At 38.2% G+C, this 22,444-nt stretch overlaps 1 protein-coding gene across 1 annotated transcript in view; it reads right to left on the bottom strand.

Moving 5' to 3' along the window:
* Nucleotides 1-22,444, bottom strand: part of LOC108693282 — a gene marked incomplete at its 3' end in the record, with an annotated part of 180,928 nt that overhangs the window by 95,256 nt on the left and 63,228 nt on the right. The gene's annotated exons all lie outside the window — the stretch shown is intronic.

The raw sequence follows: 22,444 nt of genomic DNA on the forward strand, positions 1-22,444 counted from the left end.
GTGCAATGACCGTGCAAGAAGAAAACAATTTTTTACCTGAGAGTTTCTTGCGTGTAACCAGTCACGGGTTAACTTATAACTGGGACAGGTTAGTGAGCTTCGTAAACAAGAAACGCAAGAAACGTACGGTAAATCATGGCACCGGTCGAAGCCCGCCGTGCAAATGGCGCACAGTTTGCGCCATAATATGATGCCGTGGTAAAAGACCGTCTTCCTTCCCTATCCCTCTCGTTACCCTCTTTTCCATCCAGAACTTGCGAACAATAGATAGCGCGAAGCGGCCTCGCGCTGGAGAATGGAAAATAGTTGACTTCGCCAGCCGTTTTCGGATGCCACCCACGAAGAGGCGAAACAATACGTCAAAAGTTCCGCATTAATTGTCCTTAAGTTGCCAGCGATAAATTCATTATGCCCCCGGGTAATGGTGTTATCGTGTTTTCGCCCCCGTGGCTACGGTAATACCGGGCTCTTTCGGCCGTTTTGTCCTGCGAGTCTTTCGCCATCCACTGTCCTCACTATCGCCCTTTTACCTTTTAACCATTTTCCTTCCTTCGTTCCTCTATCTTCGCTGCAATTTTTCCTCCTCATCCCGCTCCGGTACGTATTTGCTATTGACATCGCTGCAACCAGCAGCCGCCGGAGTATCTCCAGGTTCTTTGAATGCGAACGGTTCAAGAGGGAAATTAAATTCATTCTATTTATTCATTCGCGCGGTTGTCAGTTCAGTTTCCTTCTCTTTCCTCTCCTCTCCTCTCCTCTCTTCTCCTCTCCTCTCCTCTCCTCTCTCTCTCTCTCCTCTCTCTCTCTCTCGCACGCGCACGCGCACGCACGCACGCGCACGCACGCACACATACACACACACACACACACACACACACACACACACACACACACATTCTCCGTTCGAGATAGCGGAAGGAAAACTCGTAGAGGAAAACATTATTGGAGCAAGAAGAATGAGAAAGCAGAAACTGAAGAGACCGGTAGGCGTGGCCCAACAGGTCTGCTCCGTTCTTCGAAAAGAACTATATTTTAAATCCCACAGTTGATGCGACGGAGATCTTTCAAACAATTAGCGAAAATGATACGTCTTTACAAAATGGACTTTCCTAACTGCAGACATTTCGCGAATGCTGCTTAGGATGCCGATTGTATGGCTGCTCCGATTATTTTCAATTAACTTCTTGAATCTTTGTTGAAAGTATGCTCTCTCTTGCGCGCGTTTGGCAGTCGACTTTATAAATCAAAAAGAAAATTATACAGACAAATCTTTATTTAATATTGAAAACGTGTATTATTCTGACGCATTTAACGAGAATCGAAAGTATCGAGCACGCGTGTTCGCATGTGTTCCTGACACGGGACGTGCGACGACCGACATTTGACAAAGTGCACACGGATCACGGATCAGAGAGGGTCGATCAGCGAATACAGGCGAAGAGATGTGTCACATATGGAGCGTAAAGGCGTAAGGCGTGAAACGGCGTCAAGTGGTACGAAGTTGAAAATAGTCAGTCACGAATCAAAGTTGGTCCAGCCGATCCGTCAATGGACCTAGCCGAAAATAAAATACATACAATAAAATACACTATGCGACATAAGTTGGTGGGAAGATCATATAACACATTGAAATATTGAATAGACAAGATTTTTGCGTATTCAAAAGCCGGTGGGTGGATAGCTATGGAAAGTTTCATTTTTAAACGTAAAGGGAATTTAACAAACATAATCGCGATGGAAAAGGGTCGATTCTTTCATATGAATGATATGAAAAAGTAACGTAATTTACAACATCGGTTAACGAGCTGAAGAGAGAGAGAGAGAGAGAGAGAGAGAGAGAGAGAGAGAGAGAGAGAGAGAGAGAGAGAGAGAGAGAGGATAAATAGAGATGAAGAACGGAGCAAACTAACAGGCGAACCCAAGATTTCTGCCAAGATCGGGATGGCCCATGAATAATTTTCGCCCGAGGGAAAATAATTTAGGAGTCTGGAACTCTAGGCTTCGTGACTCCTCCTCGGGCATATCCGGTTTTGTCCTCGCGATTCCGGGATAACACGGCGTTCCAAGAACGGCGAGCCATCACAGAGAGTGGCGGGGAAAAAGAAGAGAGCAGTGGACAGCTCCAATTACAAGGCAAAAGACGGGCTTGATGCACGTTATTCCGGAGATTTCATCAAGAATGGAATATCAGAATGCTGACGCTTAATTACCTTTTCTCCGTAAAAATTAGGGTAAAGATCGGACAAATAATGCATTTGGTAAAAAGAGACATTTGAAAAGAAATATTTGATAGAATTTACAATCATTTTTAAAAAAAAAGTAATTAAAACTCTGAAAAAATTGAAATTGTTTATTACATCATTTACTACTTTTCATTAAAATAAATATCTTTAACGTTGCATTTTCAATATTAAATAATATCTCACTGAAATCTACAATTAAAATTCTATCAAATTTAAAATCCAATTAAAATTAAATAAAATTGATATAACATTCTTCTATAAAGAATTCTTTTAAATAATAAAAAATTTTCTGTTTTTAAACCTGCAACACTTTTACAAGCGATCTATTTACGACAAAAATCTTTTCTGGAGATTCGACTATTGATGTCACTTCCAACCAATGACTGCTGTTCTTCTCGTCTTTTTTCCCTGTGCTAAGCGAGTACACTTATGTGTAACATGCCGTGCCTGCCTCGATGTCTGCTTCAATGTTTACATGACACGAACAGGATTACAAATAGAACTTGTAGCTATTTCCCTTAAACACGAATACTCGAACTCTTAGGTTCCGAAATACATCGGAGACATGCTATTAATTGTATCGGTTGCCAGTTTGTAACTATTATAAATTCAGAAAATAAACGTTTATAAAATAATCACGACAAATTCCAAATAAGGTAAAATTTAAAACAAAATTACAGTATCGGAATTTCGCAGTATTATAAATTTCTTGTTGTAAAATTATCTTCTCTTTATAAAGTATAAATTTTCTTTTTAGAAAATTTTATTATGAGATCTCATTTTATTATGAGATAAAATATTTATGGATCGATTATATGTTGCAACATTCAAATTGATTTAGTCGAATGCGCGTCACTTTGCCTGGCGCATAATAATGCTTCTCGGATAAAATCATTTACACACGAACTAGGAATGTTTAGTTAAATTAAATTTTTTAATTAAATTCTATTACGCTGTCGGGGCTAAATTTCTATTATCAGCGATGCGCTCCATTGTAACATGCCACGAACTGTTAATCAATATTACACGCAGGCTCTATAACATGCGAAATAACGGAAGCTGTAATCCATAATTCTTACAAAAAATGGTAACAATCCTGTAGAGCTAATGTTCTATCTACGACGCGTCCATTATTGTATGACGTCTCTCCTTCCCTTCCCTCATTCATAAAAGAATCAATTTTTTGCCGGCGAAAACTCCGTTTTTGCCCCGTTACAAACCGCTTTGCAAAGGATAAAAAAAAGCGTGGGACACGCTCATGCGATTTAACAATTTTAGCGCAGTTGTCGTCTCGCTTCGGTTTTTCGCAAAATGCAAATTGCGAGAGCGCCCGGGAGAATTTTACAAGCGGATAAAAGCGGAGACTGTATTTTGCAAACGCGCGTATGGGAATATGAAATTTCAGGGGGTGCACGGTAAACGCGGGGCAATACAATTCCGTAATTCATGCATTAAAGATACAAAGAATTTACCGTTTGCGCGCGTTAAAAAAAGAGAAAGAGGGAGAAAGGGAACTGGAGAAAGAGAGAAATGAAGAATGAAATAAAACGAGAAAGAGGAAAACTCGCTCAAACGCGCGCATACGCAACTCCCCTCGCAATATGTACGTGATTTTAAAAAGTTTCCGGATTGAAGCGCCGCATCGTACTGATACCTTCGAGGATGCAAATCGTGCTCGAAAGCCCTCGTGATTTTTACGAGGGAATAAAAAGAAAAAGCCGACGGCGGGATAGGTAAACCGGGCTTGTACCGACGGCGGGAGAGGCACCGGGAGGGGGACAAGGGATGGCGGCCACCAATTCCCCGACACCAGGGTATCACGGAACAAAGAGCGCACACGTTGCGCCGCCTCGTTATTGTTTCATGCTGCAAAATATCACATTCTATTTATGTGCGCCTGACGGCCGCATCCAAAATTCACGAGCCTTTGGATTATATGCGTGCAGCTATGCAACCGTGTCACGTCATCCATCTTACGTCACAGCGATACACGTACACGCTGCGATGTACCTGTACCGATATACCACATACCCATACAAAAGAGTTCATGCGATGATATAAGTCAAGGAAATTATATCATAGCAGTTATGGAAAATATGTATCGCGAATGAAAACGTTCTTTTCGAGACACTTATACTTGCGCTATTTGTGTGATTCTATCCTTGTTTTAATCTAATGAATGATAAAGAATGACACAAATAGCGCTAACAGTGTCTCTCTCAACACCTTTTAATGCGGACGCTGTAAATTTAACTCTCCGAAACTGACGCTAAAATCTGTCATACAGTTATATTGAAATATCTGAAATAAAAAATATCTGAAATCTGAAGGTAACCAATATGGGCGTATACTCAAAACGCCCTATTCGATGTTTCTAGGTAATTACACAATTAATTCAACAGATAATAGTAGTTCGTGTAGGTTATCTGTCTAACTTGATGCATCAATTTATAGCTCAATTTGTTCATCATTCTGTTATCGTCAATAAAGCAAAATACAGAATATCGTGGTCGTGATATTTCGGTAAATTGTTTTCTATAACTACCAAAAGATGACTATTAATTTCAGTAGTTCATTGTAACTATATTCATACTTTACAACACTACATATTCATACTTACAACACTACATATTTAGTTTATATTTTTGTTTATAATCAAAGAGTGGATTCTTAATAAAATAGAATCAATATGGCCAACGTAAGTACAGTTTACACTGAGTTTAAACATATCAATTGTAACATCAATCGTAACATCAATTGTAACATTAATTTGGTACTTTCGTCATTCCAAATAATGGATTCTACGAATTCATTCATAAAATATTATAAAAATAAATATATAAGTAGATAAGTTCATCGTTTAGAAAATAGTTCTTTGTGTATTCTTATATACCAATAAACATGTTAATAAACTATATTAAGAAACTTATAATTTTATAAAAGCAATATTGGATTTTATTTTCCATTTTTATAATATTTTTTTATGAAGAAGAAACAAATATATATACTTAGGTTATGTTAGAGACATGTATAGTCTATAGTAGTAGTATAGTAGTTAGAGACAGTATGCGCTGAATGCTACTTTTTTTATCTTTACTGCACTTACGTAAATATTTGAATATGTCTGATACTTTTTATTAACATTTAGAAATGTTCCCTCTTTTGAATGTGATTGCTAATTTTCAATTTTGGACTTCACAAAAATTAAAAAATTACAAAGTAGGGGACAAAGTAAGGTAATTTAACAGATTTTAATTACTTTATGATGATTAAAAGGCAATAATTATTTTCAACATAACATAATTCGTACAAAAGAGAATGAATATTAACAAGTTTATTTTAATGGTAATAATCCCTTTGCAATGGATATTACGAAGTAGTGTAGTGAAAAATATGTAATTATTGAAAGAATTCTATTAAAAATGTCGAAATATGATATATTATAATCTCTTAAAATTATTATTAAAATTAACATTTGTGAAATTCTTTCTGATTCGCTCCATATTAATGAAAATTTTATTAAACTTGATCTTTGATTCCCTTACACTCAACTAATTTAACTTATAGGATGAGTTCCGTTTCACGCATGATGCGCACGATGCATCATTTATTCTTGTTTAAGTCACGTTTAGATAACAACAAGAATAAATGGATGCATTATACATCCATATTTTATTTCAGTGAAGCGAAGATCCTTAGATACCCTAGTGCCGAAAACAGAAATTGAAATGTTTTTTTACAAATAGATAGTAGAACGATAAATGGGCGACTAATACTGTGAAATTATATAAAGTAGTTTGCTACATTGCACTGTTTAATAATTCAAATTTGCAGATGTAATAAAAAAATATAATTGAGCGGGTCTAATAAACTTATTTTTAGCTCCGGAGAGATATAATTGAGTATATCCAATAGAGTCACGCGCGCGTCAGTTCCGAAAGGTTAAAGAAATAGAGAAAACGTATTGTCCGTTAGAATCGTTCATGCGTTTATTTGACATCGGAACGTGAACGTGCCTCTGAACATCAAGATTCTTGGTGTAATTAATTTTGCGCAGTAAATATTTCCTTTCTTTCTCGATACATCTGGATCACAAAATATCGCAAGGGAGGTTGTGCAAAGGAAACTAAAAGCTGTCGACGGAAATTTCTCCTTTCGGATGGCACTTTCATGCATTGCTGAACTCAAACGCTAAGTTTGCCTCTGTTCTTCGTCGAGATAGACGCCGATAGTGACGGAACAAATGTACGGGTTAAACGAAGTAAGAACGAACAAAATACAACGTCGATTCGGCAAATCGCGAAAATAGCATTGAGGCACGCTACTCGAATACAAAAGTTCCCGAAGGAAACCGGCTATTTATCAAGAGGAAGTGGCGCGGCCAATTTGAAAACAGCAGGAAAGTGTGCTGCGGAGTCGGTAAAACTTCTCAAGAAGTTTGTAGTAACGGCTGGATTCGCTCTATAATTCAAGTAGTGGCTTTCAATTTTTGTAGTAACCCGCTTATGTTTTTAGCCATCATACGTACAGATATCTATGAGAGAGAGAGAGAGAGAGAGAGAGAGAGAGAGAAAGAGAGAGAAAGAGAAACCTCTAAAATCTCAAACTTATTAGAAATTCTTTCATTTTTAACTTTTTCATTTTTCATTTTTTTTTTCATTTCTTTCATTTGTCCATATTATAGAATAAAACAGAAAACACAATTTCTAACCCACGATTTTATAGTGAAAAAATCTGTCAGAGAAACCAGAGAGTTCTGTGCGAACTAATTAACAAAGATTTGATACTACGCTTATTTGCGAAGACAACTGGAAAAAGTGGATATTTTAACAAGTTGCATATTAAATGGAAACTGCAAGAAAATGAAATATGAATAAACCAAAGCGCATTAATGTAGACCGCGGATAAGCAGAGCAGCGTCTGACTACGAACTGGTTTTTACTACTTGCGCGGTCTCTTGGCGCAAGGATGGGACGACGTTTCGTGTCTCTCCGAGAAATATGAGAAGTTGAAATCTGCTTTATCGTTTGCTCATGTTAACGAGACCTTTAATTATGTTTACAATGTACCGAGTATAAACTACTGCTTAATTTAGAAGGTCAGATGCGAACGGTGACAGTGATGGTGCCGTTATACTGTCGCACATAACAAAATTTATCTACCGTTATTCTAATACAATAAGAACCTCTTTACGCGAATAGAAAATTAATCTATTAATAATCATTTGAAATATTATAAAATATTGTAATCAATATTATTATAGGATGTTGCGAGAATAAATATTTGTTCAGAAAAAAAATGAGAAATTGCGAGAGAAATATTAACTACGAAAAATCCTTATATTATATATTACATTAAAAAAAAATTTCCATGTTAGAAAATATATGCGATATAATAATTGGAGCAGGCACACAATTTCAAAATTAATTAACGAATTAATTAACTCTTATTCTCTATATATGCCATAAACTTTTTCGTTTTAGGAAAACCGCAAAGGAATTACGTTCCCTGCGAAAAATATCGTGTCGCTGATTTGCAATCGGCGTTGGAATAGATTTTTGTCAACGAGATAAAGTATATCCGACATAAGGAAGGGACTCATCGTTACTCAGGGATGCTAATTAGAGTCGCAAAGCACTCAGACCCGGCGCAAAGCCATTCTTCCCGATGGAGAGAAGATCGTTCACTGTCTATTAAGTACTTTTCGTGTGTCGTAATTCGATTAAGCACATTTAACGAACTTGTCTTCGCTCAAGCATCGCTGCTAGATTAGAGTTTAATTCGAGCAAGTTAAGGTGCACTAAAAGAAGAGTGAAGATTAATCTCCTTGCTCTAGGAGCAAAGACGAAAACACGTCTCTCGAAATGCGAAAGAAATCATCATCAAGATTTGCATCGGGATCGTAATGAAGTAAGCATCACACTTTAATGAACCGGCAAAATAGATGGCCCGAAACTACTGATAATAGATAATGAAGTTCTCTCTCTCTCTCTCTCTCTCTCTCTCTCTCTCTCTCGCTCGCTCGCTCTCCCTTTCCCTCTCTCTCCCTCTAAGTACTTATGCTCCGATTGTATGCAAAATAGGTCGCTCAAGGCTACTGATTATTGAGACAATGAAGCGTTTTACGTATTTATGCTCCGTAAGCACTATGAAGAAGCGATCGAGCAGCAAGCAATTTCAGTCTCGCGAACCTAGGCAAAGCCTCAGATCGCCTTTTAAAGCGCCGAGTTTAAACGAACAAGCGCGATATTTTAATGACGCAAAAAGCTCCGCAGGTGGTGGTTGGCTATTAATTATTCATAAAGTTATCGTTGGCGACCGGTTAAACGCCAAAAAGGCCAAAGGTGAAAAGTTCTTCGTTAAGGATAAGAAAATGCGCGTGTGGATATGCGAGGAAAACCGCTCCGCTAAAGTAACGAGAGATATTCTATCTCCGTGAGAAATATCATATTTACAGAGAGAATACCTCAGCAATCCGTGGAAAAGTAACTCCATCCTGGTACAGATAGATAGATATGGATAGAAAGAGGGGAAGCAAAGAAGGAATAGCGCAGACTCCTTTTTTTGCAATTACATCGAATATCTGAGAATACGTATATAACGACAGCAAGATAAATGAGATATGCTCTTTCTAAATTTTGAGAGAATATTTTGATTAAAAACGAAAATGGAATTTGCTGCCATCTCTTACCAAGATTTTCGAATGTTTAACATTAAATATTTTGGTAACTGAATCTCTACTTAGGACTCCGCTAGTGTAAAGTTTACTTAAAATTAATTTTTAGTTATTTGTTCCTCTGAAATTCGATTTGCCGGAGCCCTTTAATATTATAGATCGAATAATTCCGTAATTAGAGCTTGATCTCAATGTTGACAAAGGAAAAATCGTCTCAGAGGATACCGTATTGCGTATCACCGCACGAATTTCCTAAAACACCTTGTATTCCAGTCACGTATCATTTAAAAGAAGCTGAGAACATCGCAAATGTAGCATCTGGCCTTTTTCTCTAGCTTTTCTGCTTTGCCAGATTTTTTGCAAGTCAAAATCGCGTTTAATTATTCAGGCGATTAATTCACGTCGACTGTTTCATATTGCGTTTGATGTAAAGTAACTGGTAATGTAACCATTCATAAAAATAAATCAAGATTATACGAAAAGATTTTGCTAAAGTATCCAAAAATTTAATTAGATACGGAAAAATAATTTTGTTTAGACTATCAAAATAATTATGTAAAACGCTCAAATTAATTGCTAGAATAGAAGCTATGTGTTGTCTCTGTATCTATATCCATTCTTGAAATATCACGGTTGCTAGAATGTTAAAACTTTTTGCAGTATTCTCATCAACGCTTAAGCGTTCTATATAATTATTTGGATAATCCAACAAAATTATATTCAGATCTGTATTTAATTAAATTTTTTACATAATTATTTTGATGATCCAATAAAATTATTTCCATATCTATATTTAATTAAGTTTTTATACACTTAATCAAAATCGTTTTCGTTCTTTTTGTGCATCAATGAAATAAGTAAATTATACAATAAGTTAACATGTAACTCCTAACTCCTTATACATTTTTAGATAACATCTACAGAAACATTTGGTATAATATTATATTTAAAATAAAATTCATTTCCAAAAAATAATTAGTATTTTCTGATTAGATCCGTCAATTCCTTAACGTAGTTCATGGCAGAACGTATATGTTATGCTATCATTATGCGATAAAGCAAACGATAAGGAACTGGATCCACGATCCTTGCAGCGTGCAGAGGAAGAAGGCGAAGAGCGCGCGGGGAGAATCGCGGAGCAAGCGAATCGAGGATCTGCCCCGCATGAAATCCGGCGGTTTGCGCGCAAATTGGATGTTATCTCTCGGCAGCTGGGGACAGAGCACACTTAGATCTGCGCGCACGTCCACATGTATATGCTCACACAACCACTTATACATATATGCACACATACGCACACGTGTATATCGAACACTTATAAACGTGAGATGAGAACTTTACCGATCCTAGCATCGGGACGAGCTTTAAGCTTCCGACCGCTCTCTCTCTCTCGTATCCGTTTCCTCTCCCTTCATCTCACTTCTCTTTCTCCTTCGTATCCCAATCTCCACTGTCCTTGTAGTAGAAGGTTGAGTATTAGCCGCGAGAGAGATTTGCCGCAGCTGCTTCGACAGATCGTTAAAATCGAACCCTAAACTGCAATTCAGATCGACTAGTAGTTTGCGAATTTGAGCGTCGGCAATAAAACGTCAATAATTTTACCAATTCAAATCATTTTGTAAAGACGTATTGTTCTATGAACAAGCAGGCTTGGTTTTTCGACCCGTTTGCGGTCGATATCGCGGCATATCTCACCCCGCGTGGAATCTGGCTCGCATTCAGGAAATCAAGCGAATTCAACGGACGAGGAAGTGCTTTACACGAGGCAAGGAGGATTGCGGCGTGCAACGGCGCGATTTTCCGCAGTGCGTCTGCATTTCTTTTTAATAAATTACACACGGAGATTTATCGCGTGTACGGCGCGACTGATTGATGAGCGTAGCGATGCGCTCCGATGAGCGGCGCGTGTGAAGGAGGATGGGCGCGTTGCACGGAATGGATATTACCAATATACTTAGTAGTTTGCGTTCTCTGACGAGACTAAATGAAATAATATCTTGAGAGCACTCCTCTCCTATAGGGATGAATAGGATGCGCGACTGATGGAGATGAAGGAAAAGCTTCGGGTCGACTGACGTCGAGGTTCAGCCCGATGAATGGGACGCCGTGGAGTGACGTCCATCGAGATCAAAAGACGAGTGGATGATTCTGGACGGGAACTGTTGAGCGGAGACAGAGAAGTCGTGGAGATTATCGGGACGACGGCGATGACAACAAAGAGCATTCCATGTTCCATTGTGTTGATGCCTATGCATTTGCGTCAATATAAAACGCTGATTATGGCATTTCTCCTTGCGACAAGCGGAGAGTAGTGCTCCGCCAATAATCGACAAAATCATAATTTGAGATGTTAACAAAAATCTTGAAAGTAGCGATATCATTTTTATCATCAAATTGATCATTGTTAATTGTATCATTCTCTTTGTAATTTTATAATATTCTCTTTGTAATTTTAATTATGAATGTTTTGTTTATATATTCTTATTTTACTTGTTTGTAAATTCCATCATGCGCCATATCGTCTTATTTTATCAATCAATTCAATGACATGAATCTTTCTGGTAGGCAATTGCTTAACAGCAATTCTTGGTGTCTTACCATTTGAGTATTTATTCATTATATATCATATTTTGTGATCCTTAAACGTAACTCTTAAATACATAATAAATTATATTAAATTAAATTAAATATTTATCACTCCGTATTTCTCTTTACGTGTTTAATAATGATTTAATGATCAAATATAGATAAAAGAAAGAATAAAATAGAAATGTTTAAAATAAAAATGTTTAAGATAGAAATATTTAAAATAGAAATCCGATATTATTCAAAATGAGATTTAAATTATCTTTAAAAATAAAAAATTTGTAATCTAAGAGTAAAATTTGGTTTTGTTATTAGTCTTATATTTGATGTAAAATTATTCTATTTTATCTAACGTCACATAATATATTCTGCGTCAAATGTAATAACCATTTATCGAATTTTGAATATTTCGCTGCGAACTTTGGACACATTAAAAACTTTGCCAATATTTCGCAACTATGACCAAAATAGAAAATTAAATACTCGTAAAGGAAAGTTCTGAACGTCAATCACATAATTGAGCTTTAAACAAATAGCATAAAAAAATATCGAGGTATGTCAAAAGCGACTAAAGATATTTTATTGTACTGAAATGCGCCGCGCAAACTGACATCATATATTTTTTAGAAGAATTATCGAGATGTTTATCCTCTTATAAAGGCCGGTATCCGAATATTTATTAGTTCACGAGAGAAGCGACGCCCTTTTCCGCTCCATTTCCACGGGCAAGAGTGTCGCGCTGCCATCTGGTATTTATTGTTCCGAAGGGAACGATGTTTCGTATGTTTGTACCTTTTCTTCGAAGCACGCGCGATATATTTGGTATAAATGACCGAACGTAAAAATAAGTGACAGAATTATTTCTTTAAAGAGACTGGAGTTTCAAATAATTCCCAATTATCTTCAATTATAACACAGACAGTTTCTTAAATAACTTAATAAATTACATGTTATTTCGTAGAATTAAATGTGCATATTATTATATCAAATAAATAATTAATATAAATATAAATGAATATAAATATAAATATAAATAAAGATATAATATTTCTTTTCTGATATTCTTAACATCATTCCTTTATTTCAAAAGTGAAATGAAAAAATTAAATTTTCAAAAAAGAAATTATTTTATTATTTTTTAATTTGATAAAAAATTATGAACTAATCAAATAATATCAGAAAAAATAATATAACATAATTTTAACATAACTATTTCTGTCATTTTCATTTCATGGATTTCAAAAAATCTCTCTTCTTGAGCTGTGACGATTTTGACCATTATTATTAAGTTAAATAAGTCTACTTCAAAAAGAATTAAATTAGTTCACTTTTGATGATTGATAAGATAAGTTTAATTAATTCATTCTGGCAACAACTTATAAAGTACTTTTTGGATGGTATCACTTTTGAAGTAAGAGAACAACACATAGTAGTTTTTTCCCAAACATTAAAAATCGGAGCTAAATATAGACGATAGGACAATTACTTTAGCAGTTCGTACAAAGAATTCGCTTTAACACGCGCAAACATTTATAACTGCGATAACGTGATATTTGACATGCAGAGATTGAGAATCGGCTATCCGCTTTGGCGATGAAGGGCCGTTTACCTGGAAAATATTTCCGGTGCACAAGATAGGTCATTAAAAAAGGGGGTAGATACAGAGTGACTGACGGAGAAACGAATACGTGAGTATGCAGAATTCTATTTCCACCGGAGACCATCGTGCGCTTGTAGGGGCTTATACGACCTCGTTTACCATACACGTACCGGCATTGTTGCGAGCAAATCGTTTGTATTTTCTACCGACGATGCAAACGAGTTCGCGGAAACCGATACTAAACTGGTACCCGGAGCATTTTCCAGGACCAACGCAGGTCGTAGTCATCGTCGTCGTCTATCGACGTCTTCCTACCTATCGATGTCTTCCGCCACGCAATGCCTCGCGGCATCTTCGTCGAACAAAAGCAACGACGAGATCTCCGCAATCTGTTTTCTTTCAACACCGACAATACAGAAAGACTCACACAGGTCTGTGTGAAAGCAATTCCACGACGAGAAGCCTTTACAACCGCAGGAGAACGCCCTTTACATCCCATGATTTTTCTCATTAACCTAGGGCCGGTCTCTGTGAAATCCGAAGCTAAAACGAAATCCCGTAATTTAATTGGGTCGTAGACAGATGTTAAGATTCACCCAGGATTCACACGGAAAAATGTTTTACGAAGTTCCGAAGTAGATATCCGCGTGACACAAAGGTAACGTGTAATCAGAATGCTCCCGCATAGATTACATGTCATCAAGCGTGTTGTGTCTTGTATGTCGAAAACAAAGAGCGGTCGGATGTCGACGCGATTAAAATTCACCGGCATGCAGCGTGGTTATAAACGAGATCGGAATGAACAATGTACGCCAGAATTAACACATCGCTCTGACGCGTAATTACCCGTTCCGCAAGCCCCTCTCGGTCTCCGCCTCGTTCTATCCGCACTCGATTATCCGTGAAAGAATCAACGAACCTCGAGGCACCCATCGGTACTTTGATTTTATTACCACCCTCTCTCGAGAACCCAGCATCCACTTCTTCATTCTGTCCTCTCCGTGGCACCCTCCAGTTCCTCGAGTTTCTCGAGTCGTCGACTGACTCGACGGAGCCGTAAAACAATAATGAGCAATCACATAATAGATCGCCCGTAGGGTTTCCTTGGTCGTTGCCTCCATTCAACTCCCGCACTGGCCGAATGGCGTTCGATTCTCAGGCCAGCGATTTTCCTAGTTGGCCTCGGCTGGCGTAATCTTGGCGCCGGCGTTCATCCTTAAAGCTTATCGACGAGGAGACAAGGGCGGGCATTCGACGATTAAATTGTTACGCAAGTGAGCCGACATTTTGGTGACTTCGTACTTATCGATCGGTGGCCGATGGGTATCGTGATGCGCGTAACTAAGGGCAACGAAAGTGCTGATTCGTTTGAGTTTACTTGAAACGCTTTTCCATTTTTTTTTTTCCTCAAATCAATACCACCCGAGATAGAAATTCATGCACTTTAAATACTTTTCGCTATTTTCAAATTGTATTTTATTGCATAAATACAATTGTATATTTACATTCGTTACAAATTTAGGTTTTATATTTTCACATTCATCTCTACATTCATGTGGAGATATTTACATTTATATTTATATTTCCAGTTTGAATATTGAAAAACTACTGATTTTTGCACTGTTACAGTTTCTTTCTTTTTCAAAATCTCGAATATCCCAGTTCTATTTTCATTTTCACTATTACATTAGTTGCGTAAAAAGATAAAAAAAAAAGATGATAGTGCCACTCTCCATTCGTGACAGATGGTGTGCTTTGTGACACCAGCAGACGGTTCCAGTCCAGCCGATATTTCGCATTGTGAAACTTCGCTATCGTATCCAACGCCGACTTTACGTTTATGCCCGGTGTACACGTGTTTTACACACGCACGCACGCACGCATACATGTGCGCATGCGACAATATGTATTGTATATTTATATATTTATGTCGTGGGCAGAAATGCACTGTAGCTTGACCCACTCTCAGGGAATACACACGCTCAATATGTATGCGGTGCGTATGACTACCGTCGCGCGAATGCGATTAAAACTCTTACGCGTTACAGCACCGTATGGAAATCAGCATGCGGGGAATATTGTAGCCGGATGCAGCAACGAAAGTTCGCGCTCCGTATCTGCGTGGAATTTAACAGAGGATGTTTACGAGGGTGCCGGGAACGTAAATGTACGTGCGTGTTTATGCGGCCTCGCGCTTCGGTTCGTTTTAAAGCGAATAAGTACGGACTTAATAATGTTTTGCTAAATGCGACCATCGCCAACGCCGCCGTGTACGGAGATAATACAGCCACGAAAGTTCATATTTTACGTCTAGAGTTTAATAGAGACACTGCAACCATGTCCGACAAATGTTACGTGCGTACGTAACATTTATACTGTAATATACTATGATGGTGAATAAAGGATTGCGAGTCTCTCACAGGCAAAGAATCTCATGAAAAATAAATATCAAAGTGGAGATTTTACGGAGAAACGAAAGATTTATCATTTCCTTATTTCGAAAGTGACACAACTAAACGAATTAATTTTGAGAAAAGTTTCTGAGAAAACTCTTTTTCTGCTTGACAGAAAATTATTAACTAATCAAATAATATTGCGTATCAAAAAGAATCCATTTTTAATACGATTAAACGTTATTTTCATTTCATCTTTAAAAACTATTCTTTTTGAGCTGTAACGATTTTGACGCTTAAAAAAAAATCATCCTTTTTATTTGTAACATTTTTATGATTTTTCCGAAGTTTCTTTAATTTTGCTAATTGACAAGGTAATATTTACATAATTTATGATATTAACTCGAAAATCATGTTTTTTTTAGTTGTATCATTTTTAAAAGGGAGCGATGTGTTATATAATAATCTTTTTTATTTAATAATGAACAACAACAGTTTTAAATAACTATAAAAATATACATAAAATATTTTATACATCACGGAAAAAACAATTTTGCTAAAATGTCTAAAAATTTAGCTTATAGATATAAATCTGAAAATAATTTTATTGAATCATTAAAATAATTTAGCAAAATTCAAACATGATGCTACAAAAAAGTTTGGCATTCTACAAAACAGTTTGAACATTCTACTTATTTTTATAGTGAGATAAAACTATTTTCATCTATTTTAGCTATTTTAGCAATTTTAAACATCCTTTTAGATACAGCAAAACCATCCTTCTCAACATAGGCATGCTGCGCATACAAATATACGCATTTGAAATTAATTGGATTTTACAAGTTTCTGTATAACATTATTTAGCTAGAGCAAAACTTACTATAGCAAGACTTCTCCATCTTTCCTTGTACAATGTACATCATTTGTCTAGAGCAAGCTGCTTTCGATCTTGCAAAGAACGAAGAAGAAAGAGAAAGAGAGAAGGTTACATAGAGTAGATTTAGCGAGACAAATCTCCAGGCTGTGTACACTTGCGAATCTCAGTTTCTCTGCAGCCATGTCCCGTGTTGGACTCCCATTGCTACCATTACACTTCACATTTTATGAAGAAAAAAACGAAAAAAAAAACACTGCAGCAAAAGTGGATTATTACAAGAGAAGAAAAGGAATTTCGCTCCGAGTTCTTGCGAGAACGATAAATCAAAGGGGAAAGGTTCTGTAAATGTTTTACTAGCATTTTAATCACGCGAACGACAAATAAAATTGCAGAGAAGATTACCCTAAATTTCAACATTGTGATTTTGCATCCGAAATGTCATGGAGAAAATCTACTTTGCTCGACTTGCCCTACGCGATATTGCTGAAATTGATACAGGCGTTAAAGTGGCGCCATGAGAGTCCATCAAACTCCGCCAGAACGTAAACTCGCGATAAAACGTCGAATAAAACGCGATGATAAAAAAAAATTGGGGCAATCCCTGTGTACGCGCGTTTATGTGAGCGTGAGAAATAAAAAGTGTCGAGAGAGGCTGATAGAGGCAAGTTTCGTCGAGAGAGAGAGAGAGAGAGAGAGAGAGAGAGAGAGAGAGAGAGAGAGAGAGAGAAAACCGGATTTCTATCTCGCGCGACCAATACAAGCAACTGTATATCGACTGACGGCTTTCGATAATCGGGGTCACCTCGTTTACGCAAGAACGATCTTACAACAGGAGAATAGAACCCAAAGAATCGGTCCACCCATCGATTCACGTACAGACGATACGCGCGGCACGTGGCGAGGAAGATAAATTTATTGCAACGGAGCACTTGGAAAAAGGTGGCTCGTTCTTCCTTTTCTTCCCAGGAACCAGCTGACGGCGAATTGAAAGGTGAAGGGATGTAGAAACGACAGGTCGCATTGGCATTGTGTCATGGTGTTTGAGCGAAGGAGACCTTGTGCGTAAGAAGTATGATAAAAGTTCCTTCATTCACCCTTTCGCTCGTCCCGACACGACGCCGACGTCCGTGTGGCACGATGTCAGATGTCACGACGCGCATGTCCCACGAGCGCAAATATCTCGACAGCGCGGTACTGAAAAACGCCCTGCGATACTGAAAACCAAGAGTATCTTTTATTGCGCACGGTGCTTCCTTCAAAGTATCACGGCGCCGGTATCCAGTAACGCTCACATTTGCGAATGGGTACGTTAAACTTTGTAGAGCGCAGAAAGGTAAGACGACGGAGATCGTCATCGCTCCGTCAATAGGGCAGTAACGGTATTGAAGGGCGTTAGGTTGCATTGCAGACGCGCTTACCGTGATGCTGCTAGCGAAACCGGCTCGTGAAAGACTCGAAAGTGCTTTATATACCCCCGGTATATACATATACATATACATATATACATACAGTACATGTATATACAGATCCTGCGCACAGGGCCGATTCTCAGCACTTGCCTCGTGTTATGTCACTACAAATTGCAAACGTACCGTTCCCGCTTCGAACTGCACGGATCGGTTTTAATTGAAGCGGAGTTGCAATTCAACCACGTTGTTGCAAACCATTCCGAAAGCGATATGATTTCTGATGTAAACGTGTAATTCTTACGTTTACATACATAAAAGCGATATAACGCTGTCGAAACGTTACAGCCGCAATCCTGGGTCGTTCACATAGACGCTAGTTTCAGTCTATCGCAACGTTTTCGAGACGGTTCGCATACATTCTCGGGCTCGCCACGACCGCGAGCTCCGTAAACTCGGAAATAATGTAGACGCGCCGGGTTTTCAATCTCACAAAGATTAATTCGCGCAAATATCATTTTGTTTCCGCTCGTTGGCTTACGCGCTGCATTGTTTACATACGTTCCTCGCGGGCGGGGGCTAACTTCCAGCAAACTCGTTTCTGCGGGAACCAAGGCTCTCGCGCCGCCGGCGAATTCACCCGTTATAGCCGTTCCGCCATCCGCCCTCGTAAGACACATCCTATTTCAATGGGAATACAGCGCGGCACGATGAACTTAAACAACGTAACACATTACAATTTTTTTATGAGAAGAGTTTCTCACGCTCGAGTTCGACCTATGGATCTATGGAGATATATTCTTTCTTGGAATCTTCTTTTTTTTTCAGACATTTATAACAAGGTATTATATATATTTTTTCAATTTTTTGAATGCTTAATCACAATTCTGATATTTCTAATTTTCAATTTAAGAAAAACCTTTAGTGTAATCTAATTAAACACAAAAATTCCTATTTTCAGTCAAGGCAGAGGATCATATGTCCATATTCATAGTCAAGCCTTATATTTAAGGCTTCCTTTACCTTCAGATACTGTATGAATTATTTCATTGGCTGCTGAGCATCTAAAGATAAATTTAAGGAAGCCTTAAGTACAAGGTCTGACTATGAATACGGGCATTAGTACTTAAATATTACTGTGTAAAATATACATATCTAATTCTGAATATTGCGCGCTGAAATCTTTTTCAATTTTAAAACGATACGATTTTAAAACGATATGATCAGCAGAATCAAAATTATACTATCACTTTAAATTGATAAGCAGTTTAATAATTTTTTGATGTTAAACATTTTTATAAGAATATTAATAATTAGATATTAATGAAAATTTTTAAATCTGTGAATAATTTATTGCGAAAAATATTGCCTCAGGCAGATATTAAAAAAAATATAGATTTTATTATACTATTCTTCTTTTGTGTTAATATAATTTTAAATAAAATGTTTAATGAATTCTATATTTAATAATACTTTCCCGATGTAATAATTTAAATAATAGTTTAATATAATAAAAAAATTTGCTTGCGGCGAGCCAATGCTACGCCCACCTTTGAGTTTCTGGATCCACAAATGATTCGATCAAACTATGGAAACTATCTGTCTACATTTCAGCTTGCAATGTTATTTTCAGGGTGACATCGAGCATCTCAAGTTACAGTTTCGCGGTAAGTACACATTATGCAAATCGATGCTCCGACTTGGCGTCGTGCATTATGGAGCACGACGGCCGGTGCGAGGAAGGAGGAGTAAATGATCCAGCCAAACATATGGAGGTGATGGGGAAACAGCAAACAATCGGGTAATTAGAACAAAAAAGTTTGTTTGGTAAGTGACTCGCGCAAAAGGTAGAAACGTTCGCAAGATGCATCTAAGGTCGTCTCCCTGAGGGAATGAATGTGTTGTGGACCGAGTAGAAGATCTTCGCTTCGAATTGCCGAGTGTACACATCGCTAACTAGGTTACGTAATACAATTAGCGCCTCCGCTAATTTCTCAGCGCCGACCTAGGCAACCGGTTAGAATGGTTCACTATTAATGGGCAAATACAAAGCGGCGGCTATCCGAAATGCGTTGCCATCGGCTCTCTCCCTTTCTCTCTCACTCTCTCTTTCTGTTTCCCTCTGTTTCTCTCTTCTTCACGTCATGCCATCTCGCCTTCCCAACAAGAGGAGCAGACTAGGAGAACCCTCACTGTGCACAGTCCAGACGAACAAAAACAGGTTTGATCGCGTTCACAAACACGGGGTCGGCTGGCGTATTTAATCGCGAGAGCGCGCTTCCACGGGCTCTTATACAACGCCCATTGCCTATGTATTCGGTATTTGTACTGCAGGAAATGCGCGTTGAATATTCAATTCGCCATGTTATTAATAGGCGCGAGTATCTTTCGTACGATATTCGTCGTACGATATTCGTTACTCGATACTTCAATTATCGCGTGAGTAAAAGAGCAAGAAAGCGAGGCTGAAGGAGAGAGAAAACTTTTATTTATTAACTTTATACCGAGATGAGAAAGAGACGAAGGTTCTTGCAGCACAGAGCTCTTGCGTCGTAAAAGTCGCGTATCGCAAATTGTATGTGTCTCGCCGTTTTTGTGAAACAAATTAACTTCAAATTAGTCAAAGAATTTATATGTGAAGAGAAACACGTGACTCGGTGCATCTCGTGTATACACATACATGTATAATCAGAAAGAAATAAAATATTAAGCGAGGTGTACAAGTGACGTGTTGCACTTACTAAACTGCCGTACAAAGTCGCGGTACAAGTAGGTAGGGTTATGTGGATTACTAAAACGAAATTAACGCTCGCCAGAGGCGAGTCAAGAGAACGATGTTATTCAGGAAAATGAATTGCGCGAAAAGTGCACAGAGAAAAGGATTTTAAGGGATCACGAAGTGAGCAAGCGAGGAAAACAGAAATCTCACCGAAAAGATGTGAGGATATTGAAGACACGCGAAGAGAAACAGAAAAGAGGAAAGAATAAGAGAATAAAAAGAGAGAGAGAGAAAGAGAGAGAGAGAGAGAGAGAGAGAGAGAGAGAGAGAAAAGCGAATAAAAGATTGTGGATTTGTGTAGAAATGAGAGCAAGTGAGGGATGAACAAGAACGCGCGATGAGAAAACGAGGTGAATAGGAAGAAGGCGGAGGAAGAGAATGGCTATTCGTGCATCGCTGAACGTTCGTCGAACGAGATGCATCGATGCATCGATGCGCGCGCGGTTATGCATCCAGGATATTAAAAACATACATCCGATGGTAAATCCGGCGTAAAATATAAATCGGTAATGCCGCCGAAAAACTCGGTCGGAGTTGAGCCTCCGGTTTTCCATCCCCTTCCACCACGTTGTTCATCCCTTCCTATCCCCGCACTTTATTTCGCTTCGCTAGAGAATCGCGCCGATTCTCTCTCTCTCTCTCTCTCTCTCTCTCTCTCACGCGCGCGCGCGCGCGCTCTTTCTCTTTTTCTCTCTTCACCCTTCTCGATAACAGTGTGCAGCTTGAATGCGCACTGTGTGTTCTCCGATGCGCCGCCAGCGTACAGGTGAGATTTCGCAGGATGCCCGATAGAGCAAATGATATAACCGCCCTTCGAATGTTGTTTTTATGCGTGTTAGAGGAGAAAGGTTAGTGAGAGTGCGAGGGTGCGCGAATTAACGGGCGATTTCCGAACGAGAGGCGACACACATTAAAGTAAACAATAAATTTCATTAATGCAATAAATGTGATTCAATTTATCAATCGAATAAATCTCTATGAACAAATTACAATGCTATGGAACATAATGCAATATTAATAATGCCATTTTATGGCACTATAACAAATATCTATATCGTATGCCCTTTACAAATGATATTATTAACCATTTTTATTAATCATTTTCCCACAATGAAAAAAAATTCTGATTGAAAATGAATGAACCAGAAAATTCTGATTATATCAAAATTCCGATTATCTCAAACTAAAATTATAATAGATTCAATTAGAAAATTCTAATTTGTTCATTTTCAACCAGAGTTCCAATTACTGCAATTAAATTCTTTTTTCATTGCACATACTATTTCTACACTAATCGTTAACAAACGCGGCATCGGTGAACGGACCAATCGATGAAAAAGATTAATTCTATTCAGTGCCTCGTTGTGTACGAGGCGTTCGATTTTCCCAGGCAACAATCCCCGCCAGTTTAATCACCGATTCGTCGCCTTAAATCGTATTTTCCTCGGACGCACGTCCAAGTTTAACATCCGACAAAATGTTTTCGGCTTTGTTAGAGACAGAAAGAAAAAGAGAGAGAGAGAGAGAGAGAGAGAGAGAGAGAGAGAGAGAGAGAGAGAGGAGGAGGAAGAGAAGGAGGAGGAGAAGAAAAAGGAGGAGAAGAGAGAAAGCATGGAACGGTGGCAAAAAAAAGAGACTCGTCGTCGGGCTGGCTTTTAATCGTCGTCGCGACGCTCCTTTTTTGCGTCCCTCACGCGAATGGGCGTGCGCACCAGTGTTGGAATCCACTTTAACGGACCTCGCTAATTACCGAGCGGGTAGCTCCGCTTATTTGCCTTGACTGTGATTAACCTTCCACGTGGTGTTCCTCCCTATGCAATAGAAACGGAAGAGGATCGAGAGGATTGACCGTTGGGAGGCGGTCATATATATATATATATATAT

Source organism: Atta colombica, unplaced genomic scaffold (genome assembly GCF_001594045.1).
Source record: "Atta colombica isolate Treedump-2 unplaced genomic scaffold, Acol1.0 scaffold9, whole genome shotgun sequence".
Lineage (NCBI taxonomy): Eukaryota > Metazoa > Arthropoda > Insecta > Hymenoptera > Formicidae > Atta > Atta colombica.